Source organism: Callospermophilus lateralis, unplaced genomic scaffold, assembly GCF_048772815.1.
Source record: "Callospermophilus lateralis isolate mCalLat2 unplaced genomic scaffold, mCalLat2.hap1 Scaffold_74, whole genome shotgun sequence".
In the NCBI taxonomy this organism is placed as follows: Eukaryota; Metazoa; Chordata; class Mammalia; order Rodentia; family Sciuridae; genus Callospermophilus; species Callospermophilus lateralis.
Window position 1 is genome coordinate 7,316,141 of NW_027515420.1, and position 23,787 is coordinate 7,339,927.

The 23,787-nt window shown below is 32.9% G+C and overlaps 1 pseudogene; it reads right to left on the reverse strand.

Annotated features, from left to right (window-relative positions):
- Positions 1–23,787, reverse strand: part of LOC143389918 (lipase member I-like) — a 60,473-nt pseudogene that overhangs the window by 29,688 nt on the left and 6,998 nt on the right.

The following is a 23,787-nucleotide window of genomic DNA, read 5'->3' on the forward strand; positions in this document are numbered from 1 at the left end:
CCAAATAGTATTAGAAGTAAAATATAAATAAAATGCCCTTTCCCTTAATATGATTATTAAATTGTATTTCTTAAAATAATTAGACTTAATTTTCTTTTTATTTAGTAATGACTGTACTGGTACACGTGAGGAGCATTCATTTCAGGCCTCCTAAACCTTTTAGATTCTTTTTGTTGAGGTGTGCCTTACACTCCATACAGAAATGCACTGTTATGGTTTGAATGTGAGGTGTCCCCCAAAAGCTCTTGCGTGAGACATTGCAAGAAGATTAGAAGAAGAAATGATTGGGTCAGGAGAGCCTTAACCCAATCAGTGAATTAATCACCTGATGGGATTAAATGGTGGCTAAAGGCAGATGGGGTGTGGATGGAGAAGGTTGGGCTTTGGGGCTATTGGGCCTTGGGGTATATATTTGTATCTGGCAAGTGGAGTCTTTCTCTGCTTTCTGATCATCATGTGAGTGAGTTCTGCTTCTCTCTGCCAAAATTGTCTGCCATGATGTTCTACCTCACCTTGAGCCTGAGATTTGGAGCCTGCTGTCTATGGATTGAGATCCCTGAATCCCTGAGCCCACAAAGTTTTCCTTTTCTTCAATTGTACTGCTTGAGGCTTTTATTTCCAGCAGCAAAAAGCTTACTAAAACACATGTATATGTGCCTCACACTACTGACACTGGGGTGCTTTATCTGTGCCACCTGTCCACAATCCCCTGGAACTGGATCACATCATTTGAGAACCAGGGGTGGGGGGGAGTGGATAGTGAGGATAGAAAGGTTCGGATTGTATGGACACATTTTGGAAAAATGTACTTCAGAGGTTTTGCAAAAGTTGCTACTTTTATACACCTCAGAGATCTGGAGTACCAATTCCCACAATTTCTGAGTACTTTGGTGTTTTGGGCATGAAGTTTAAAGGACAAATATGAAATCTCTATTTCACCACAAAGTGTGTAACTATAAATTGGCTTTCTGAGGCTATTTTCTAAATTAAAGATAGCTTCTTGACTCTTCTTCTTCAAATGCTTGCCCTTCATTAAATTTAAGCCTTATGTATATTTCCAAAAGAGTCTTGAAACTATTGAACTATATGAAACTACTTTTAAGTAACCAGAGAATTTAACATGAAATAAGGAAAATATTTAGACTAAATTTGCAGAATTATTATATTAGTATATATTTAAATTATTTTCATCAATTCCCCCCAAGAGAAAAAAATATATTTCATTAATTTTTTTTCCTAATTGTGGAATACATTGATTATATTTGAAAAACTTAAGTCATTAAACAATATACTGTGTTAATTGGCCCATTTTGATGACTACCTAACATTTCATACTATAGATATTCCATAATAAATGTATCAATTATCCCACCAAATGCAGTTAATTTATTTCTATTTTAGTATTGTAAATCAAACTGTGCATACATTTCTTATATAGAAATACTTATATATATTTCTGATAGTTTCTTTAACAAACTTTTACATAGCACTTACTATAGCCAGGCAATAGTTTAAATATCCAAAATATTGTATCTATTATAGATTTCCTTTATACTATTCAACCTTCTTAATTCTACAAAGTAAAATATTATTATTCCTATTTTCAAATAAGGACACTAAAGCACAGATGATTAATTCATTTGTTCAAGATGAGAAAAATAGTAATTAAATGATCAAACCCAGACACTCTGACTGCAGAGTTGATGCTCATAAACACCACCCCAAGTCTCTGAAATGTAAATTCTTAAAAACGAAATGATATATTAACATTTGGGAGTTCTTGATATATTTTACTAATTTTTTTCTGGAATATGTGTAAAAGCTTACATACCTACCAGCAGTAAAACAGGAAGGCAATTTCAGTATGAATTCAATAACAGACTTTGTTTTGCCAACTTGGGAAAAATATGCTATGTTTCCTTGCCTTAATTCTAAAATGACTATTAACCATTTGTTACTTCAACTTTTAAAGTTGTTCTATGACAATATACATCTGCATTTCTTCATCCAATAACCATTCATTTAGTGACCAATATGTCCCAAGCACATTTTAAGGCACTTGAAATATTTTTAGCAGAAGAGATAAAATCAGTGCCCTCAAGATGCTTATAGTCTACCAGGGAGAAACAAACAACAAAAATAAGGAATAAGTATAGAGTTCATCATAAATAACGAGTGCTACAATGATAAAGAAGCAGGTTAGGAGTGGTAAGACTGCTGGGTACACTGTGAACAGAATGGTAAGATAGGCTTCATTGAGAAAACCATGTTTGAGAAAAATTTTGGAGACAAGAAAGTTAGCCAGGGGCATATCAAGCAGCAGAAATTTCCAGGTAGAGGAACCAACCAGGGGAATAGCATGAAGGGAGAAGTTACAGTAAGGAGTATCAGTCCAGGGTATCCAAGGACATCAAGAAAGCCTTTGAGAAGAGCTAAGTGAGTCAATTTAACAGAACCTAAGTCACCATTCACAGGATCACTCTGGGCACTGTTTTAAAAACAAACTATAGGCCAGGCACAGTGATGCACATGTAGAACCCCAGAAACTGGGGAGAACAAAGCAGAAGGATAGAAAGTTCAAGGCCAGCCTCAAAAATCTTAGTGAAAACCACAGCAACTTAATGAGACCCTGTTTCAAAATGAAAAAGGGCTGAGGATGTAGCTCAGTGGTAAAACATCCTTGAGTTCAACCCTAATACCCAACCAAGAAAAGGAGAAAAATGGGGTGGTGGTGAAGGAAAAGAAAAAAAATAAATTATAGGATATTTGACTAAGGTAAAGAGAACAGGTAAGAGGCTATTAAAATGTTTCTAGAGTCCAGGTTAATAGAGTTTGCAACAGTGGAGATAGGAAGAATGGATGAATTCTGAGAATGATTAGAAGGTAGGGACAAGGAATACCAAAACTGGATGTGGAGTGTAGGATAAAGAATCTAGGCTATGATAAATAAAGATAGACTCAGAAATTGGGTTTTAAATAATTTTAAGGTCCTTTACTCCATACTGCAACTAAGATGCATTTTAATAGGTTTTGTAAAAATTATTACATATAGTTGAAAGTCATCCAATATCATATACATTATAAAATTTTCTAAGCTTATTTTATTTTTGTTAATGGTATCTTTGACATATACATACTTGTTTTTTTAAATTTTTATATTGGCAAACTGATTAACTTTTTTTTTGTTTTCTATCTCAGCTTTAATTTAGTGCAAACACAAACATGTTCTAAATTTCTTTCTGTTCTTTGTTTACCAGTTTACATTTAATACTTTACTATATTTGGAACTAATTTTGATGTGTAATAAGAAAATGTCAAACTCTTTACTTGTCAATCATTTGGTATAGTGTCATTATTTCACTGCTATCCTCAACATCCATAAGATTTTGGGGGTTTCCATTTATTCATTAAACTACATTTAAATTCATCTGCCAATTTCAGTCTTTTTAAATTATTGCTGCATGGAAGCAACGATAAACTCTTTACTGCTTCACACTTAAAGTTATAAAAATTATACTAATTACTCAAGCTTTCTTGGCTCATCTTGATATTTCTAATTTCAGATTGGTTAGAAGATTCAAATATTATATTTTTTTATTGGCTTCACATTAAACCTGCACATGCATTTAATAAAAACTCTCTTTGCTAAAACATTGAATTTTCTACTCCCTGAGGATTTCTTTGAATATTTGAAAAATTCTCTTTATCATCAAAATTTTAAAATAAATTTTATAAGAATAGTCTAAATGTTGGCCTCTTGGTTTCCTGCTTTTAGTTCAGCCTTTCCATTTGAGATCTTTATCTTCTTTTCTTCTACTGAAGGGAGATTTATTTTATCACAAATGGAGTTCTTCTCTCTGTCTCCTCTTTAGTGACATCAGGTATTCACTTTGCATTTCAATTATTTTCCCATGTCCATATTATCCAATATTCTCAATTATTTACATCTCCTTATTCAGTAGATTATAATGTATTTTCTACATTATTGAACCTTTCTTTACTGTTTGCAATACCAATACCAATTTTGACATTGATTTCAGTTATCTCAGCCAAATCTCTTTTAACCACTATCATTTGTCTCATCATATCATTCTTCACTTGTTTTTTCCTGAATTTGTTTTCTTAAATATCGTGAGAACCCTGAGCAATACTTTATGTAATTTCCTTGATAAATATTTTTAAAGTAAACTTATTCCTAAAGCTTGACTGTAAATTTTTCTTTCTTATGTTTTCAACACTCTATTAGAACCTATGTTCTTATGTTTTCTGTTCATTTCAGTTTAAACAGTAAGTGGACTGTATACCCCCATATTTAGCCATGCTCACAAAGAATGGAGTCTGAGTGGTTTCTTTTATTGTATGCATGCTTGCAACAAAATTTCTTTTGCTCATCTTGAGCTTGTGTGCTGTTCTGTATGCAAATATTCTTGTTAAACACCTGGTATCTTGTCAGGATTTATATTGGGTGCTTCTCCTGGACTGAAAAGAAAATTCTTCATTTTCTTTCCATTTATGATACCAAATAAAAAAGACTATTCCTGGACAATATGAATCCCTTAAAGTCTATAGACAAAATGCAAAATTACAACCGCCAGACTTCTGCATTGATATCTTCCATCTTTATACTCAGAAAGGTATGAACAGAGGAGATGCTGTAATAACTCTGACCTCTTCTAAGCCCAGCTTTGGGGACTGCAAATACAATTTCTATGCTTGTGTTTAGTGGAGACCTTGTATCTTTAACAAAGTAAATAAGGAGATTGGCTGAAGATTTAAATATTTACAGTTTTAGTCATTCAAGCCATGGTCTCACCACCATCATTACCTTGTACTTTGGTAGAGAATGATAAAGCAAAATGTTCCTGCTAAAAATGTCCATATATTTTTTGCAGACATTTCAACCCAAGACAAATGACAATAAAATAATCCTTAGTTTTTGTCATTATAATGGCATTTTGTTGACATTTTAGTGTCTAAATATTACCCCCAAAGTTATAAAATGACCTATACTTCAGAGAATTTTCCCAACTCCTCTCTGTTGATATAGATTTCATGTAAATCTGTATTCTTATCATTTTTATTTTTACTCTCCACAAATTCATATTTACTATTGTCAACATTCATAGGAAGGTAATTGGGAAATCAAATATATAAATACACAAGTACATAAAGATAAATGAAGAGAAAGCATCATAGACAAGTAAAGAAAGGAGATTTCCAGCAATTCACACATGGCTTTTCTACTGGCTCTCAGATGATGCTTACTGTTGGAAACACTCACACATGCAAATGACAGGTGACCAACTCACAAAGGAGCTCCTAGGTGTTCCTAATACCTTCACGAGAGTGTTATTGATGAAGATATGAATTCTTTGGTGAACATTTTCATCACCACCACAAAGACAAGGAGTTCTCTGTGGCTGTGAGTATAAGAAATCAAGAATAGTCAGTGGGCTGAAGCAAACTACTGCTAAGCTGATGATTCCCAAGACAATATACCCCAGATGGTCATGATGGTGTCACATTTCAATAGGAATGGAGGCAACAGTGACATAAGTGACAAACAAGACAGATGACTATAATGACTATAAAACTAAAGTGTGTAGAGTCAGCTTCTCTTCATGCTGTTGTGGTATGCATCCCATTGTCTCACTCTGTTCTTGTGTTGAATCTCCAGTTATCTCCAGAATCTTAGGGGCATCAAATGAAAATGGACTTTCTTCCTTCCCCAACCAAAGGGTAATAAAATTGGGAGAAAGAATGAATGGCTAGAAGTCATGATGGCCTGCATTTGCTGTTACCCTGTGTTTCATCATAGTTTTCAACCTCTGGACACCACCTAAAGGACAGCTCTCAACCACTCCGTGAAAATGTATTATAAATAAGAAACTATAGATAAACCTCTAAGGCACACATTGTCTCACTTTTTCATGTTTGTTGTGTCTCAGGAAGTGACTGTGTGTGTGCATTTTCTTTGCTTAGGTAATGTAATTTCAAAATAAATTTTATCCAAGCCAAAAAAATGTATTTCATACCTTTTTAACACTCTAATGTCTACATATAATATAGTCTGAAATCAACAATAAACAGATACTTGAATATTTATACATGAATATTTACAACATTACTTAACAAGGGATTTTCAAGTTAAAGATGACACATTGAAATAAAAATTGAGTGGTCTTACCTTTCTGGGTATGTGAGTGATTTTAACATGAGACTCTGGATCCTGTAGTTACATGTGGAACATTGTATATTTGAGGTCTGGAAGTACGTCAAACCAATGCTTGAAATATTTACAACATCAGTGAAAAATTGAGCAAGAATATTGACTTCTTGAAGTCTATAAAATGGTTTGCTCTTCCTAAATAAAAATTTGCATATTAATGATTTTAAACATACATTATGTCTAAAATCAGTATAATCCTAATGAAGCAGGATTTAGAAAACAATTTGATATGGAAAAGGCCAAATAAAATACTTGTTAAATATTTATTAAAATAATCTAAACAGTAATTTACTATAAACCTAATAAAATAATAATAATAAATACATTACCACAGATATATTGGGGGAATACTTTTGAGGAAAAAAAGTGAGATATCCTGTCTCACTCTAGTCAGAATGGCAGTTATCAAGAATATAAATAACAATAAGAGTTGGCGAGGATGTGGGGGAAAAGGTACAATAAAACATTGCTGGTGCAGCCAATCTGCTGGTGCAGTCAATCTGGAAAGCAATATGGAGATTCCTTAAAAACCTTGGAATGGAACCACCATTTGACCCAGCTATCCCACTCCTTGGATAGTCCTATACCCAAAGGACTTAACAGCAGCACACTACAGTAAAATAGCCAAATCAATGTTTATAGCAGCCCAATTCACAATAGCTAAACTGTAGAACCAACCTAGATGTCCTTCAATAGATGAATTAATAAAGAAACTGTGGTATATATACACAATGGAGTATTACTCAGCAATAAAAGAGAATAAAATTATGGCATTTGCAGATAAATGGTGGAGTTAGAGAATATCATGATGCTAAGCCAAGTAATCCAATCCCCCCCAAAAAACAAACAAAGGCTAAATGTTTTTCTCTGATAAGTAGATGCTTATACATAATGGGGTGCAGGGGCAGGGATTAATGGAGAAACTTTAGATTGGGCAAAGAGGAGGAGGGAAGGGGACACAGGGGTAGGAAAGATGGTGATATGAGATGGACATCATTACCCTATGTGCATGTATGATTGCACGAATAGTGTGACCCTACTTTGGGTACAACCAGAGATGTAAAAAACTGTGCTCCATTTGTGTATAATGAATGGAAGAGCATTCTGCTGTCATGTATAACTGATAAGAGCAAATAAATAAATTTTTTAAAAAGTGATATATCTTGTTTTTCTGAGTGAGTGCCTAGATTATACATTTGTTTAAGATTATTTGTTTTACATTTCTTTCTTTGGACACTTCAATATCACAATTCCTTAAACAGATTAGAAGTTCAAATAATAACCCTACTGTTCTATGCAATCTTATCAAAGATTTCATACTTAAAGTGATAATCTATAAAAGCCGTGACCCATTCATCATTTAGATCTCAACTAATTCAAAAGAAAAATTAAGGGTAATATTTAGTGAGTACAATTTCCTCAGCACTCATGATGTACCCAGAATTCTAACAATGCTCCACATATTAGACCTTATTTGACTATTTCAACAACTCTTTTTATTAGGAATTCTGAGCATTACTATTATATATATGAGAAAAGTGAGTAGCAGAGCATCCAGGTGCCTTTCTTAAAGTCACACAGCTGATAGACAAGCACGTGGGATGTCAACAGCCTCACTGGTGCTTCTCTGCCAATTCTTCATTTCCGTGTCCCTGGAATTGTTTGAATTAGCATGGATTTACCTGTCTGCAAAGAGACTCAACCTACTCCACTGCATTTTGTCTCTTTAGATAAAACTAAGAGCAAAAAAAAAAAAAACAAAACTGGAGGCAGCATATGAGGGGGAGGAGGATCAAAATGGAGGAAAAAGGGAACAGGGCAGAAGAATGAGAGAAGGAAGGGAAGGAGAGGAAAAGAAAAGAAAGTTAAGGAGAAGAAAGGAAAGAAGAGAAGGGAGAAAATTGTTTTTTAAAGTCTATTGAAATAAAATCTGTAAAAACATTAATTAATTAATTAAGTAAGTAAGTAAGTAATTCTATAAAAAGAAGCTCCTCTTTTGAGAGAAGAAAGACTTGCTTTAAACGAAGGTGACAATCTCATACAGAAACACTGAAGAACAAACATTTCCTACCATATCTTATTTTTTATTGCCCTCCTGTTTTATTCCTTTACAACAGCTAGGCCCAAAGAAGGATGCCATCATTATCCTTAAGGTTTATCCCAGCTCCCTCCCAGCAGAGCCACCTCCTCCTCTTTCACAGAATATGTTATTGAATATCTCCCTAATGTTTTTCCAAGAAGTTATCTGGATTTCAATACTTCAAATTCAACATATCCATATAGGAACATGTTACCTTTCCCACCAATTTGCATCCACCCCAGTGTTTTTAAATGCTGACAGGTTGCTCATGATCACCAAGTAGCAACCTCAAATTGAGAGTCCAGAAACATATATCCACCAGTGTTCACTTTGACATTTGAATATCACAAGGATGCCTAAATCTTAGAAGTTTCAAATCTAAACGAATCATCTTCCCCAACACCTTCCCCTGACCACAAAAAGAAAATAAAATCTAAACAAAATCATAAATTTCCTAATGATATTAAAGGGCATTATTATCTTTATGGTGTTGGAAAAGTAAATTAATGTGTTGGATAAGTAAATTCATACTACCATCTATTGCCTTATCCCAAAAATCAGGATTCATCACTAATACCATTCTCCTGTCAATCCCCACATCTAGTTTATCATAAATGCTTAATATGAATCTTACCTAAAAAATATCTTGAATCTTTGAATCCAATCTCATTTTTCTATCTCCGTTGCAAATCATCTTACCCAGGAGACCATTGTATCTTGCCTATATATATATATATACTTGCAATAGCACTCAATCCCCTCTCCAATTTCCTCTCTAACCAATGTGGTCTATTGTTTTTCCAAAATAAAAATACAGTCTTGGCCCCAGTCAAACTTCCCAATGAAAACATTTCAGTGATTTTCATTTGTCCAGTGAATTTATTACAAATTATGGAGCATGGCCTATGAATTCTTGTTCCTGCGATATCTGGGAGCTCTCTCTCACTCTCATCTTTCTCCCTCCCCGCCCCTCTCATTTGTTCTACCTCTATTCTGAAACACAGAGCTCCTGTCAGGTCCCAGAGTGGCTTGTGCTGCTTTCTGCATCAAGTTCTTTGCATTTGTGGGTCCCCAGCCTAGAATGCAGCAGGAGCCGTGACCTATTCATCATTTAGATCTCAACTAATAAAAAATACCCACAAAATGTTTTAATGACCCCACTAATTCATGTTCCCTACTTTAAGTTTCCATACATGAGTATAAATTTGTCTCAAGATATTTTTCCTGGACAGATTTTACTTTTATCTTATTTATAATTTGTCTATCCTTCTATTCCTCACTATGCTGCAAGCTTAATGAGGAGAGGATCAACTCTGTTTTGCTCATTGCAATATTCTAAACACTTGGCAGAGGGCCTGACTCAATGTACATAAAATTGTTTGAAAATAGGGATGATGGACCTACTTGTGTTCTTTCTATCATTAATTTAAAACCAATATGCTGAAATCATATAAGGGCAGAGATCCAATTTGTCCAAGAGTTTCTTTCCCATCCCTAGCATTGTTCCTGGGCTATGAAAATTCTCAACATTTTTAAATTTAATGAGTAAATTGGATCATCCCCAAATAAGTCTTACCTCACTATGGAATAGCACTCCACTTTTTAAATAATCACCAAGCTCCACACACGAAGTTACTCTAAATAGATTTCTTTTCTTGATTTTCACATTCATTTAATCATAAAAACACACCACATAACTATTTGTAAGCCTTAAAACCTCTAGAGTCTCACACTTCTTTTTCATGCCCACTGGCTTGATCCACGCCCCCTCATCTTTTATTGGAATATGGCAGTAGCTCTATCTGTGGACTCTTGGCACCAATCTCGTTCCCTCTAATCTACCTACTGCTCATCCATCTAGGGAATTGTTACAATCTGAACTTGTATTACTGGTATTTCCTGTTTAAAATCCTGCATTGGCATATTCATAATTTTGGTCTCATAAGATCTAAGTGATTTTTAATCGCAAGGGAAATGTGTCCACACTATATCACTAAGTATAACAATCAGGATGCAGACCACATTTTCAGTAAGATACACATTTTGCTAAATAAAAAAATATATCCACAGGGTCATGAGCAAAAACAACAACCACCAAAAAAAAGAGGCTCAGAAGAAGACAGAGAAGGAAAAGAACAAGAAAGGGGAAAAAGAGGAGAAAGAAGGGGTGGAATGATTATTTTTTTAAAAAATGGTTAAGTGTGAATATTCTTGGGTGATACAATTACAGGCAATTCTCATTCTCCAGTCTATAAAATGACACATTTTCTACAGTGAGGAAGTATTCCTGTTTCAATTTTGGAAAGGCAAATAAAAGATCATTAACATTCTCTGACTCCCAGAGCATCTAAAAAGTAATTCAAATCCCCAATAATAATTAACATATAAACAATAAAGCCATTATCCAGGGTTAGATGGGCAGATTTTACCACGGAATATTCCCATATTTTACATTTCTCCATGGTGTTCCATATGTTTGCAAAGTAAATCAAGACATAAGTTTGCTTTCCAGAAAAATTCAAAGCAACTGCTTGAGAACTCTACTCTGTGCACTATTCTTAAATTATGTGTTTTCCCATCTCCCTAACTTTGAAAATAACTTCTCTCTGTTTTTGGAGTCCATCACCTTATTTTCAAATGCTCCCTTGCTTCTCCTCTGTGCTTTAACAGTAACTTAGTGATATTCTATCATAAAACTGAATTCTCAGAGATGCAATTATGGCTTAGTCTTCCAGTATTCTGTGACTTCCTTGTGAACAATAAAACTATTTCAGTTTGAGTTTTAGTACTCTGTAAAATGTCTGAATAAGATTTGTGATGAATAATGTGTTAGATAAGTAAATTCATACAAAAGCTAAAAAAGCATATTTCTGATAAGACTAAATAATTGACTATATGAATATGCATAAATATACATACTCAAATTAGAATTACATACAATGTTACAAAAAAGTAGTCAACTATTTTGCAATAATATATACAATGACAACACATTTGACCAATGTTCAAAATTAGGTAAATAACGCTTTAAAGCTGTTTATAATAAAAGACCTGGGCTTGATAAAAGTAAAAAATCTGGATTGAAATTCTAATTTGATTTCTTTTATCTTCTTTTGTAAGTGAATACAGAAAGCTTTAAAAAAGGAAAAGAACAAGAATAATTGGTACTCTTGCATTATTATTACATTTATTTTTTTTTCTAGAGAGAGAGAGAGAGAAATTTTTATATTTATTTTTTAGTTTTCAGTGGACACAACATCTTTATTTTTATTAGTATGTGGTGCTGAGGATGGAACCCCGTGCCCGGCACATGCCAGGTGAGCATGCTACCACTTGAGCCACATCCCCAGCCCTACTACATTCATTTTACCATTAAATTATCTGAAATGCTTTTACTAACTTTAGAAAATTAATGTTAGAGTTTTTAATATTAAAAAATTCATTTTTCTCAAAAGTTTTTAAAAACTGCCTGACTCTCAACCAAGAATATTATTCCTGAGGATGATCATTGCTTCCCATGATGGAAGGTCTTTACTTTTCTTCAGTATGGAGGTTTTCAGTGATTTTTATCAACATGAACTTTTTAAAATCATTTTCTTTGTGTAGTGCATGGTCTAAAATATTTTGTCTTAAACACTGTATCAGTTGTAAAGTGTGTCTCCTTTTATATTTTAATGTTATTCTTATTTTAATTAAATGTTAATAATACAATAATATTAAAGACACTGCTATTGTTGTGCAAATAAAATTGGCAGGAACTTTTTCCTAGTTCATTGTTAATGGCTGAATAAATCAATATATCACTGTATACTCAGGTCCGAGGTCCCTCACACATTAGACTTAATCAATTTGCCAATTCAGGTACTAGGACTACCTAAAATGTGACAGGAGCAAATGTTTGAGATACTAACTAAACCCCCTGAAGCTTCAATATCATCAATAGCCATTCAAAAGTTAAAACAAACTATTATAAGTGCAGCCATAGCAAAATAAAATTTATCTTTTATTTAATCACCTGACATGGTAACTGTGAGTCTTTTGAAAGCAACTCTGTTTTTTAATCGCTTTCCAGAAGTCCAACAAACTATATTGGAAGTCATAATTTCAACTCTAACATGTACCTATTTGTCATACTTTTGAGAGAAAATAAATTTCCTGCTTTAAGGATTTATTAAACACACAGGAATTCAAGAAACCCACATGATAATTGGCTTTGAGATGATTAGATAACATTATAAATGTATATACAATTGAACATGCATAAGAAGCTAAATAGAAGATTAAAGAAAAGCATCCCTCTCCTATTATTTAGGAAATTTGTGGCTGAGCATGGTTTTCTGAAATACTAAAATGGCATCACTTGGTTATTAACTGATGCCACTGGACCTTCACTTTCGCCACTGTAAACATGATGTTGCATGAAAACTGGAGAAATTGGGAAGGCAAAATTGTTAGGAAGAATACTGGAATTAAGAATGGAAAGATGAGGCTGAAGTCATAGCTCAGCGGTAGAGTACTTGCCTAGCATGTGTGAGGCACTGGGTTCGATTCTCAGCACTACATAAAAATAAATAAGGTATCATGCCCACATCCAACTTTTAAAAAAAAAGAATGAAAAGACAGAGAGAAAACAAAACATTTCTTCTTGTACTCTTGTAACTGAGTTAGTAACCAGTTCTATAATATTAATTAGCTATTCAGCCTCATATTCAATATCTTCCTCTTTAAAATGAAAGAATCCAAAGTTGACACATGGGATCCTTGTAATATCTAACATTTTAATACTCGTTGGATAGAAATTTACTCTGTTTGGACTATCTTCCAAACTGGATACTCAAGATAGCAAACATTTAATGTATGAAAGAAGAAAACATGAAATGGTACTTACTCATAGAGCCTTGGATTTTCAATGGTTCCAAGTTGGTTTAATAATCTAAATGAAATATAGCCATCACTCATAGCTTCACCCACAGCAACTATACTGAGAACAAAATAATAAGCTACAAAATAAAAATATAAAAGGCCATTCACATTATTTTTAAACTTTAATTTTGGTACATATACAAATACACAGAGGTATATATTATTTAATTTAGTCCTATATTATATATGTTAAATGATATTCATTAGAAGCTTTCTTTTTGTCCTTAAGTAATATATTTTGCTTGTTTCTTAGCTTTTTTTTTTCTTTGAGGGAGGGAATACCAGGAATTGAACTCAGAGGCACTCAACCACTGAGTTACATCCCTAGTCCTATTTTGTATTTTGTTTAGAGCCAGAGTCTCTCAATGAATTTCTTAGAGCCTTGTCATTGCTGACTCTGGCTTTGAACTCAAAATCCTCCTGTCTTAGCTATTGAGCTGCTCAGATTTCAGGTGTGTACCACTGCACCTGACTTGTTTGTCAACTTTTGACTAGTCTTAAAAACAAAGAATAAGAAGCTAGTTATGGTTGTGGTTAGGATTTGGCCAATACCTAATAAATTCTAATTAATCTGCAAATCAAAAAATAAACAACATTCAAAATTTAGGCCAATTAAACAATTTGTACTTTTCAATAAGATTTCTAAGGAAATATGATAAGGTTTCTTAATTATCTGATTAATAGTCCAAGCTATATCTGCTTGACTACCATCACCCCCAAGTTTTGGGGCTGCTGAAAGATTAAATTAAATGACTCTATTAAATTAAATAACCATAGTAGGGCAAGTTCACAGTAGGTCCTATTCAAAATGCCCTCATGAAAATTTAGTATGGTATACCTTCCAGAGGCAAAACTACTGAAATCACCCCTATTTTCTGAACAGTTTCAGGATTACACAGGAAGCCCTGACTCTGCCAGTTATCTTGAGTCTTCCCTAGAAGACAATATACATATTCAAACATAATGTGAAATCTGTAAATTTTCCTGTGAGATAGACAAAAGTTATAAATGCTCCTGGTAATCGTTTCCACTAAATAGCCAGAAGTAACATCATTCATTGTGCTTAGTATTACCTCAAATAAAGTAACACATTTATGACTGCATCCTGTAAATTTCTAATGCAAGAGATGTAAAGGAACATTTCTTATTCTGCAGTTTATGCCCAGCTTCAAGCAGAGTATTTTCACCCACCTCACCCATAAATTGGCTCAGGTAATTTCTGGTAGCATCGTATATTAAAATGTTACAGAATAAGCCACCATCCTACTATAAGTATGTAGAAGTGGTAGGTGAGCAATATATATATTTTAATACAAAATCAAGCCCAAAAGGAGGAAGCACAAATGAAGAAAAAAACATTCAAGGCCATAAGGGTTGAAGCCCTGGGACCTGAGAACTGGGTGAATGAAGGAAAGTGAGGCTGAAGTGTCAACCTCCACAAAGGAAAAAGAGACCTGGTACTAACTGACAGAGCTGAAATGCAGGTCCCTATAGAGATCCAGGGATCTCAATTTCCTGCCTCATCATTGAAGTGATCAAAGGGGAAATTACTCCTCCTGGCTCTGTGCCTGTATGAATCTTTTTTTAAAAAATCATTTCTTTACTTCTTTTTGAGTTTCTAAGGATTGAACCCAAGGCAAGACAGGCATTGTACCACTGAGGTACAAACCCAGCAGGTATTAAGGTTAATAAAATAATGATAACATAAAATTTAAATTAATTCAAGTCATTTAATGAAGAACCCCAAACAATTTACATAAGAGTCCTCTAGGATTGTAATGATATAGTTCTAGAAAAAAAGGAGTCCAATGTGCTCTGAGAGAGAATTTTGAAAAATAGCTCGCTGCTGAGTATTTTCTATATATATGAAACACATGAATTTCTGATTTAAAAGAGCACAGATTTTTTTCATTAACAATTAATCCAGACTTGAAGGGAGCATCAATATTGAAAAATAACACCCAAACAAAATAAATTAATAAATACAATAAGAGAAAAGTGATAGGTTATCTTCAGGAAATAATTAGGTTCATAAAACCAAAAAAAAAAAAAAAAGAAAGAAGCAGCTTGAATGAACATAAGAGAATTAATATTTTCAATAAGCTGAACAAAAATGTTGATGTAGAACTTATCTCAAACTATGTTTTCATTTCTAAGTGAGAAAAAAATAAGAATATTTTCAAGGAAAAAAAAAAAGAAAACTGGTAGAGACCACTAGCGAAAAGTCACTGATAGGGTATATGTCAGGAAAAAGTTAACACTGAAAGGAAGAAATGCAGGATCAGGAGAACTCCAGACACAAACATAAAAAAAAAATGGGGAAATAAAATTGAATAGTTAATGCAATAATGATATTTATAATTAATATTGAGTATTAAATAAATGGAAGCAAAATACCACAGAATAAAGTATTAAAGATAGATAAAAAGACAAGATTCAAAGAATCTGTGAGGTAATTTATTGCTGTGAATATAATCTAATAAAATAGTCCATGGGGGTAAGATAAATTTTTACATATAAAGCAAAAATAAAAGAAGCAAATATGATATATAATATATTCAGGAAAACATAACAGCACTATATACATTCCAAACAGCAAAAGAAGAACATAAATTTATATCAAGCATCCATATAGAATTCATTTCTTATCAGAGTAAACATTTTGCTCTGCAAGTGACTGTGAAAAGTATGAAAAGACAAATTACAGCCAGAAGACTTCTAGAGCTAATAAAAAGTTTTAGTAAAGCAGCAGGATAAAAGATCAACACACATAATAAACCCAATAATAACCCACTGAAAAAGAAATTGGGAAAACTATCCCATCCACATTAACCTCAGAAAATAAAATAAAATACATGGAAATGAATCTAACAAAAGATGTCAAGGATCTCTACAGTGAAAACTATAGAAAACTGAAGAAAAAAACTGAAGAAGACTTTAGAATATGAAAATTTCTAATGCAACAGATGTAAATATCATGAAATTACCATATGATCCAGATATACCACTCCTCAGTACATATCCAAAAGAACTTTAAATCTTGTTCTTGGATCTGCAGAATCAATATTATTAAAATAGCCATACTACCAAAAGCATTATATAAAGATTCAATGCAATCTCCATTGAAGTGCCAATGATATTCTTACAGAATTATAAAAAGCAATTCTAAAATCCATTTGGAAAAATAAGAGATGTAGAACAGCCAAAGAAATCCTGAAAAAAAAATATGATGCTGTAGACATCACAATACCAGACTTTGAAATACACTAGAGAGCTATAGTAACAAAACAGCATGGTGCTGACAACCCAGACAGACATGAAAATGAATGGAACAGAATGGACACAGAGAAAAATCCATGTAGATACAGTCATCTTAAACAAAAGAAAGTTGCTAAAAATATACACTGGAGAAAAGTTAGCCTTTTTAACAAATGGAGCTAGGAAAACTAGAATCCTATATGTAGAAGAATGAAACTTGGCCTCTATCTCTCACCCTGCACATAAGTCAATTAAAAGTGGATCAAAGACCTCAGAATTAGGTCTTTAACTATCCAACTGTTCAAAGAAAATGTAGACCCAACACTGTAACATGTTTGCATAGGAACTACCTGCTTAGCAAGCCCCTTAAAATGCAAGAAATAAACTTAAAAACCAATAAGTAAGATCTCATTGAATTAAAAAGCTTCTATACAGCAAAGGAAAGTAATAAGAATGCCTACACAATAAAGATCTTTGTCACCCACACCTCTGGTAGGGTATTAATATTAAGAATATATATAAAGAACTCAAAAACTTGACACCAAAAACAAATAACCTAATTTATAAGTAGGCAGATGAACTGAACACACACCTCACAAAAGAAAAAATACTATTGGCCAAAAAATCTATTTTTAAAATGTTCAACATTGCTAGTAATCAAGGAAATACAAATCAAAACTATGGTGAGACTTCATCTCACTCTAGTCAAAATAGCAATTATCAAGAATACAAATAACAGTAAGTGTTGGTGAGGATATGAGAGAAAAAGTACACTCATGCATTGTTGATGGGACTGCAAACTAGTGCAACAAGTTTGGAAAGCAGTATGGAGATTTCTCAAAATCTAGGAATGGAATAACCATATGATCCAGCTATACCACTCCTCAGCACATAATCAAAAGAACTAAAATCAGCATACTATGGTGACTCAGCCACATCAATGTTTACAGAAGGACAATTCACAACAGCTGAAATATGAAACCATCCATATTTCAGCTTCAACAGATGAGTAGATAAAGAAAATGCGGTACACATACACGATGGAGTTTTACTCAGCCATAAAAATGAATAAAATTACGGCATTTGCTGGTAAATGGATGGAACTGGAGACTATGATGCTAAAAGAAATAAGCTACACTCAGAAAGTGAAAGGCCCAATGTTTATCCTCATATGTGAAATCAAGCCCAAAGTAAGGAGGAAAAAATGAGAGAAAGAAAGAAAGAGAGAGTGGGAAACAGTGGGGGGATCCCATCAAATAAAAGAAAGATGGGTAAGCTAGGTGGAGGAGACTAAGGGGGAGGAAGAAGGGACAGGATAATGGAAGAATAAAGGAATGAATCTAACCTAACTTTTCTATGCCTATATATGAATATATCACCGTTAATCTCACCATCAGGTATCTCCACAAAACACTAACAACAACAACAAAAAGAAACCTAAAAAATAAACAGGAGAAAAGTCTATAGAGTAGAGGAAAGGAACTGCAAGAGGAAGGGGAAATACTGGAGACAGAATTTTAGTAACTTACATTCCGTGTTTTTTTAATTATGTAAAAATGAATCTTAATGTCATGTATAACTAACATGAAACAGTAAAAAACTGTGAAGACGAGTTGCAGAACCTGAGAAAATATTTTCAGACCAAATAACTAATAAGTAATAATTTCTACAATATGTAAAGAAATCTCAAACTCAATAGTTAAAAAATAATCCAATTGGAAAATGTCAAAAAGGCATGAACACACTCTTCACCTAAAAAGGACTGATAAAGAGATATTCAATATAATCACATGTCAGGCAACACAAGTTAAAGTCAAATGTGGTGTCAGTATATGCTCATCAGAATCGGTAAGATTTCAAAAATAATGACAAAGCCAAGTGGGAATCAGAGAAAATAGATCACGCATAGTTTGCTCAGGGGAATACAAAATGATATAGCCATTTTGGAAAACAATTGTCAGTTTCTTATAAACTTAAGCAAGCAATTAGTTTATGATACAACAATTGCACTCCTGAGCCTTGTGACAAAAATGAAAACATTTTCACACAAAACTTTGTACACAAAATTCTTAATAGCATTATTTGTAATAGCCAAAAACTAAATTCATCCTCTATGTTCTTTTAACAGCTCAATGGTCAAACTATAGTGCATACATACTCTGGAATACTACTCACAGAAGAAAAGGAATGAATTATTCTTACATGTTACATGAATGACCTTTCAGCTTATGTTGCATGACGAAGAGCCAACAACAAAATCACATACTAAATAATTCCTTTTATGTAACATTTTTGAAATGACAAAACTTTAGAAATATATTTTAATGGATGTCAGAAGTCAGAGACAGCTGGGAAATAGCATATATGGTTATAAAAGCACAACATAAGGAATCCTTGGGGTGATGAACTGCTAAGTATCTTAACTGTAGTGGTAGAGACATACCATATACATGTGACTAATCTGTATACATATTATACACACACACACACACACACATATATATACACAATTTAGGAAAAGATCTGAATAAAGAAGATGGACTATACAAACATCAATATACTGCTAATGAATTTATATTACCTATAGTATTATAAAATGTTACCATGGAGGGAAATTGGATAAACGGTGTGTAGCTCTGTATTAGTTCTTCTATTTGCAAATCTAAAATTAATAAATAAAAATTTTAATTCATTAGTGGACAGACTCAATTCAGTATAACAGGACATACAATTAAGGTTTAAAGAATTATAATGTCTTGAACTGACAGTGAGTACAACTTCAAAACCTTAACAGTAACTGGCCCTCCTAAATTCCTCAGACACCAAAGTCAATGCCACTAACTAGAAACTAACCTCATAATATCCATATAAAGTGATTTCTTTATAAATCACTTCCAGCTTTTCATCTCTAAAAAAAATAATTGTGCTATCTTACATGGGTCCTCTTTAAGTTAATTATGTAATACAACTGGCATAACATTCTCTCCTGTTCTACACATTTTCTCTCATTTAACTCTAAATATATTAGGGAGATTATTACTTATTTGCCATTTTCAGATGTATACACTTTAAGTCTTAATTTGGTATAAATAATATATACAAAAGTCTTAGGCTTCCTAAGATTTATATGCTGAAATGATTTCTGGAAAACAAATCATGTTATTTTGAAGGAGGCTAGGATCATTTCTTTGGGAAAATATTATACAAGCATCTGATCAACTTATCTAAAAAAATAAAGTCCTTAGTCAAATTTGTTCAACTATCTGTAACAAAATTTTTAAAGTGATGGAATTTGGGAGAGTGCAAAGCATATTTTCAATAAAATAAAAAGGACTACAGCAGGCACGGTGGCACATGCTTATAATCCCAGCAGCTTGGGAGGCTGAGCCAGGAGGATCTTGAATTCAAAGCCAGTCCCTGCAATTTAGTGAGGCTCTCAGCAACTCAGGAAGACCCTGTCTCAAAATAAAACATAAAAAGGACTGGGGATGTGGCTTAGTGGTTAATGCCCCTGAGTTCAATCCTTGGTGCAAAAAAAATTTTTTTAAAGGACTACAAAAAAATAATATTTTTTCATTTATTAAAAATGTTAACAACTTACTACAAAATGGACTTGTACTACTAGTATCCAAATACACAATGGTCCTATGAGGCCATCCTTCCACTCTTCCTTTTAAGCCAATTTTCCATAGCTCAGCTTCATAACCTAAGATTTAAGAAACAGAACATTGGATATTGAACTTCTATCAAATAACATGAATATTTCAAATCACTAAAATATAAATAAAGAATTAATAAGCATAATCATTGTAATAATCACAGTCATAGATTTTAATAATTTAAAAAACATTTTTCAAATGATGTGGTATTGGTAACTGGAGCTGGTCTCAGTGGTACAGTACTTGCCTGGCATGTGTGAGGCCCTGGGTTTGATCCTCAGCATTGCATATAAATAAATAAATAAAAAGGTCCACTGACAACTAAAAAAAAAAGTATAGTATTCTACTTATTTCAACTACAATAATAACTCAAATCCAGGATTCATCAATAAATCCACTCTCTAACAGTCTAATCAGAATTTAACATGTCACAAGACTTATAGTCTATTTATAATAGGTTTTACTACTATATTATGAATTCATAATTGTACTTGTAACTCTTTAGTAAGTTCTGCAGAATACAATGTAGTAAATGAACATATAATTTAGTTCTTTGGGTATAGCCCTCAGTTTTCCTATATATACATGCATACATACATACACATATGATATGTATGTATATATATATGATGTACAATATAAATATGTTAATAGCATAAAGGGCATCTATACACAGTCACATAGTAGATGACATATTTAATAAATGTACACATATGCATATAGAATTGTATTATATATAACAGATTTCCATATTTATAAAATTTAAATATTTATTAAATATATATGCACATACACATTTCAAATGCTTCTTTGTTCCTCAACTCCTACCTCCAACATGGAGATTTGAATGAAGTAGAAAGAATGCTTAGTGGAGATTTCACACGTTTAGTTCCTACTTATGCTCTCTTTTTTTAACATTTATTTTTTGGTTGGACACAATATCTTTATTTATTTATTTTTATGTTTTGCTGAGGATTGAACCCAGGGCCTCACATGTGCTAGATGAGCGCTCTACCGCTGAGCCACAACCCCAGCCCCCACTTACACTCTTAACCAATCTGGGTCAAATATGAAAAAACAATAAGACCAAAAAAACAATCCTAAAAGAGCTCTGCAGAAAATGAACCCACATGATGTCACGTGGGCAGACGTGAACTAGGATAATAACAATTTTGTGTAATGCATACCTGCCTAGAGATTTTCCATATATCTTAGTTCTGCTAAAGAAAACTGGTTGCATATGATTGGATTCAGCCTTTGTAATCACTACTTACTCTTAGAGCTCCTTTGGTTTTAGAAACATTTCTGGAATATTTTTCCTTGATACTGACTGGACGTTTATATGCTAGGCTCTAGTATTTTCTTTGGAAAACACTGAACAGTCCCTGAAATTCTAACATTCTATTTTCATATGCATTCTTTTTGCTTTATAATTTTCCACTGGAAGACTTTAATTTTCAGAAGCTGCAATGCCTAAATGCTCTTACCAAGCTTTATTGATTTTGAAGGTGTGAACCATGTAGGATTCATGACTACTTGCTGATACCAAATGGAAATCTATCTGTAGTTCACACCTCTTCACTTGCTCCTGAAACTTCACATTAAAAACAAATTCTCAGGGCTGCAAAGAATGGGCAAGTTTCTTTATTTAAATGTAAATATAATTTGATGATAAATAGTTAGATCCATTTGGCTATCAAGAACATGGGTCATAATGAGGGCATTGAAATCTGCCCTCTATATTAAGTACATGAAGGCAGTTGATCTATTTCTCTCATTAATTATCTTTTAAAATTTAGTAGTAAATAAAATATTTATTCTGACAGTACCACATCTCCACAGGTGCATTTTCCATAAAATGTTAGCAAATTAACACATAACACAAATAATTGATTTTATGATTTAAATTCAGCAGAAAATACTAATAATTATTCATTTTCAAAAGGAATTACAGTAACAATACCAATTCCTCTTACCTAGCCTAGGACATGAGTTTTCCTTAAAGCTGCCACAGTCCACACATAAGCTAGCCTTGTAATCTCTGTATGAAGAACAAGGAAATGAAACAAAAATGCAGTTTGTTTCCAAAGTTGCCATGAACAAGTGATTGCTCACTGGTGGTCACACTTAATATATTCCAATCCTTTAGGGAAAAAAAAGCAAAAGAACTATAGATGTATTAAACTGAGGTTAATTAAAGAAAAACTAAAGATTAAGTTCTACTAAATTCTGTGCACCTCATAAATATGAAATTGTTGACTACAATTTAGTTATATCTCAAGCCCCTTAACAAACAGTACCATTAAAAACTTAACTTTAGCATATCTTTTGCAGGAAAATTAATAATATTTTTCATAAAATAATTACTAATACAGCAAGGATGATTAATTTCAATAGAAGCAGGTTGTAAAAACACAAAGCTAGCACATTTAATAACTAGTATATATCTCTCCCTTCTAATTCTCTACCTCTAAGATTTCCATCCAGCATTAGAAATACCTATGGAAGCAGATGACATTGAAACTTTATGATCTCTCTTTCCTATCCCAAGGTCTAGCATCCTCTCCCTTTGACCAAACTCGTCTATCTTCAACAGCTTTTGGCCCTGTGTTATGTCTTACTCATTACTGCTGTGAACCTAAGAATATTTATCACCATGGCTCTAAGATGAGCCAAATTCCACACCTGTAGCAGCTGTTCATCTATCTCTCTATATAAGAGAATCAAGAATTGAGAATATTTGTTTGTACAATAAAATGGTGATGGTGAATATTGAATTTTGAGATCAAATGTGTGTTACATGATACTTTAGCTACATGGTGGTTTCTCAATAACTTAAAAGTTTTCCTAACATTTAAAATGATGAACTAAAATCACTGGAAACATTACATAATAGGTCTCATTCATAACCAAATGATATGACTATGGGAATCTTTATGAATGACTCAGGGTCAAATTAAAGTATTTATGATCAATAACTATCCTGAATCTTGGGGAAAAAAAGATTAAATCAAACTATTGCACAAAGATTAAAAAAGAAAAAATAAATTATTTTCTTTCACCATTTCCAACTTGCAAATACTATTTCATATACCTGAAAAAATTGACTTAGGACATCCAGGTTGTTTTTTTCCTCCATTTGGATAAAAATCTATATGTCCCAATGGCTCTTGGATACCTAAACCTAAGAAGAAAAGTACCCAAGAATCACAAAGTGTATATAATCAGGTAGGCAACAATCACTTAAAACAAAATTGCTTACAAAATCTATTGAAAAGTACTCTAATTTTTAAATTGAAAATAAAATAAAAGCTATTTTTCAGATATGAGTTTCTATCATGATAGTTTTTCAAATTAATTCTTTGTGAGAATTTATTTTATTGATTTTATTTATTTACCAGTCAGCAGTTTACTATGGGCCAGTCATAGTTCTTTATGCTATTAGTGCATAAATAAGTTTTTAAAAAATAGAGCAAAAATCCTTGTAGTGGAATATACTTTCTAGTGGAAGGAAAGTATGAGACAAATAAAAATATAATATTCAAGATAAGTGCTGTGGAGCAAGTGGAACAGGGCGCAGAGCACACCTAGCTAAGGTGGTAGCTGAACTTTTCAGTAGTTTGTGCTTCCCGCTGAGG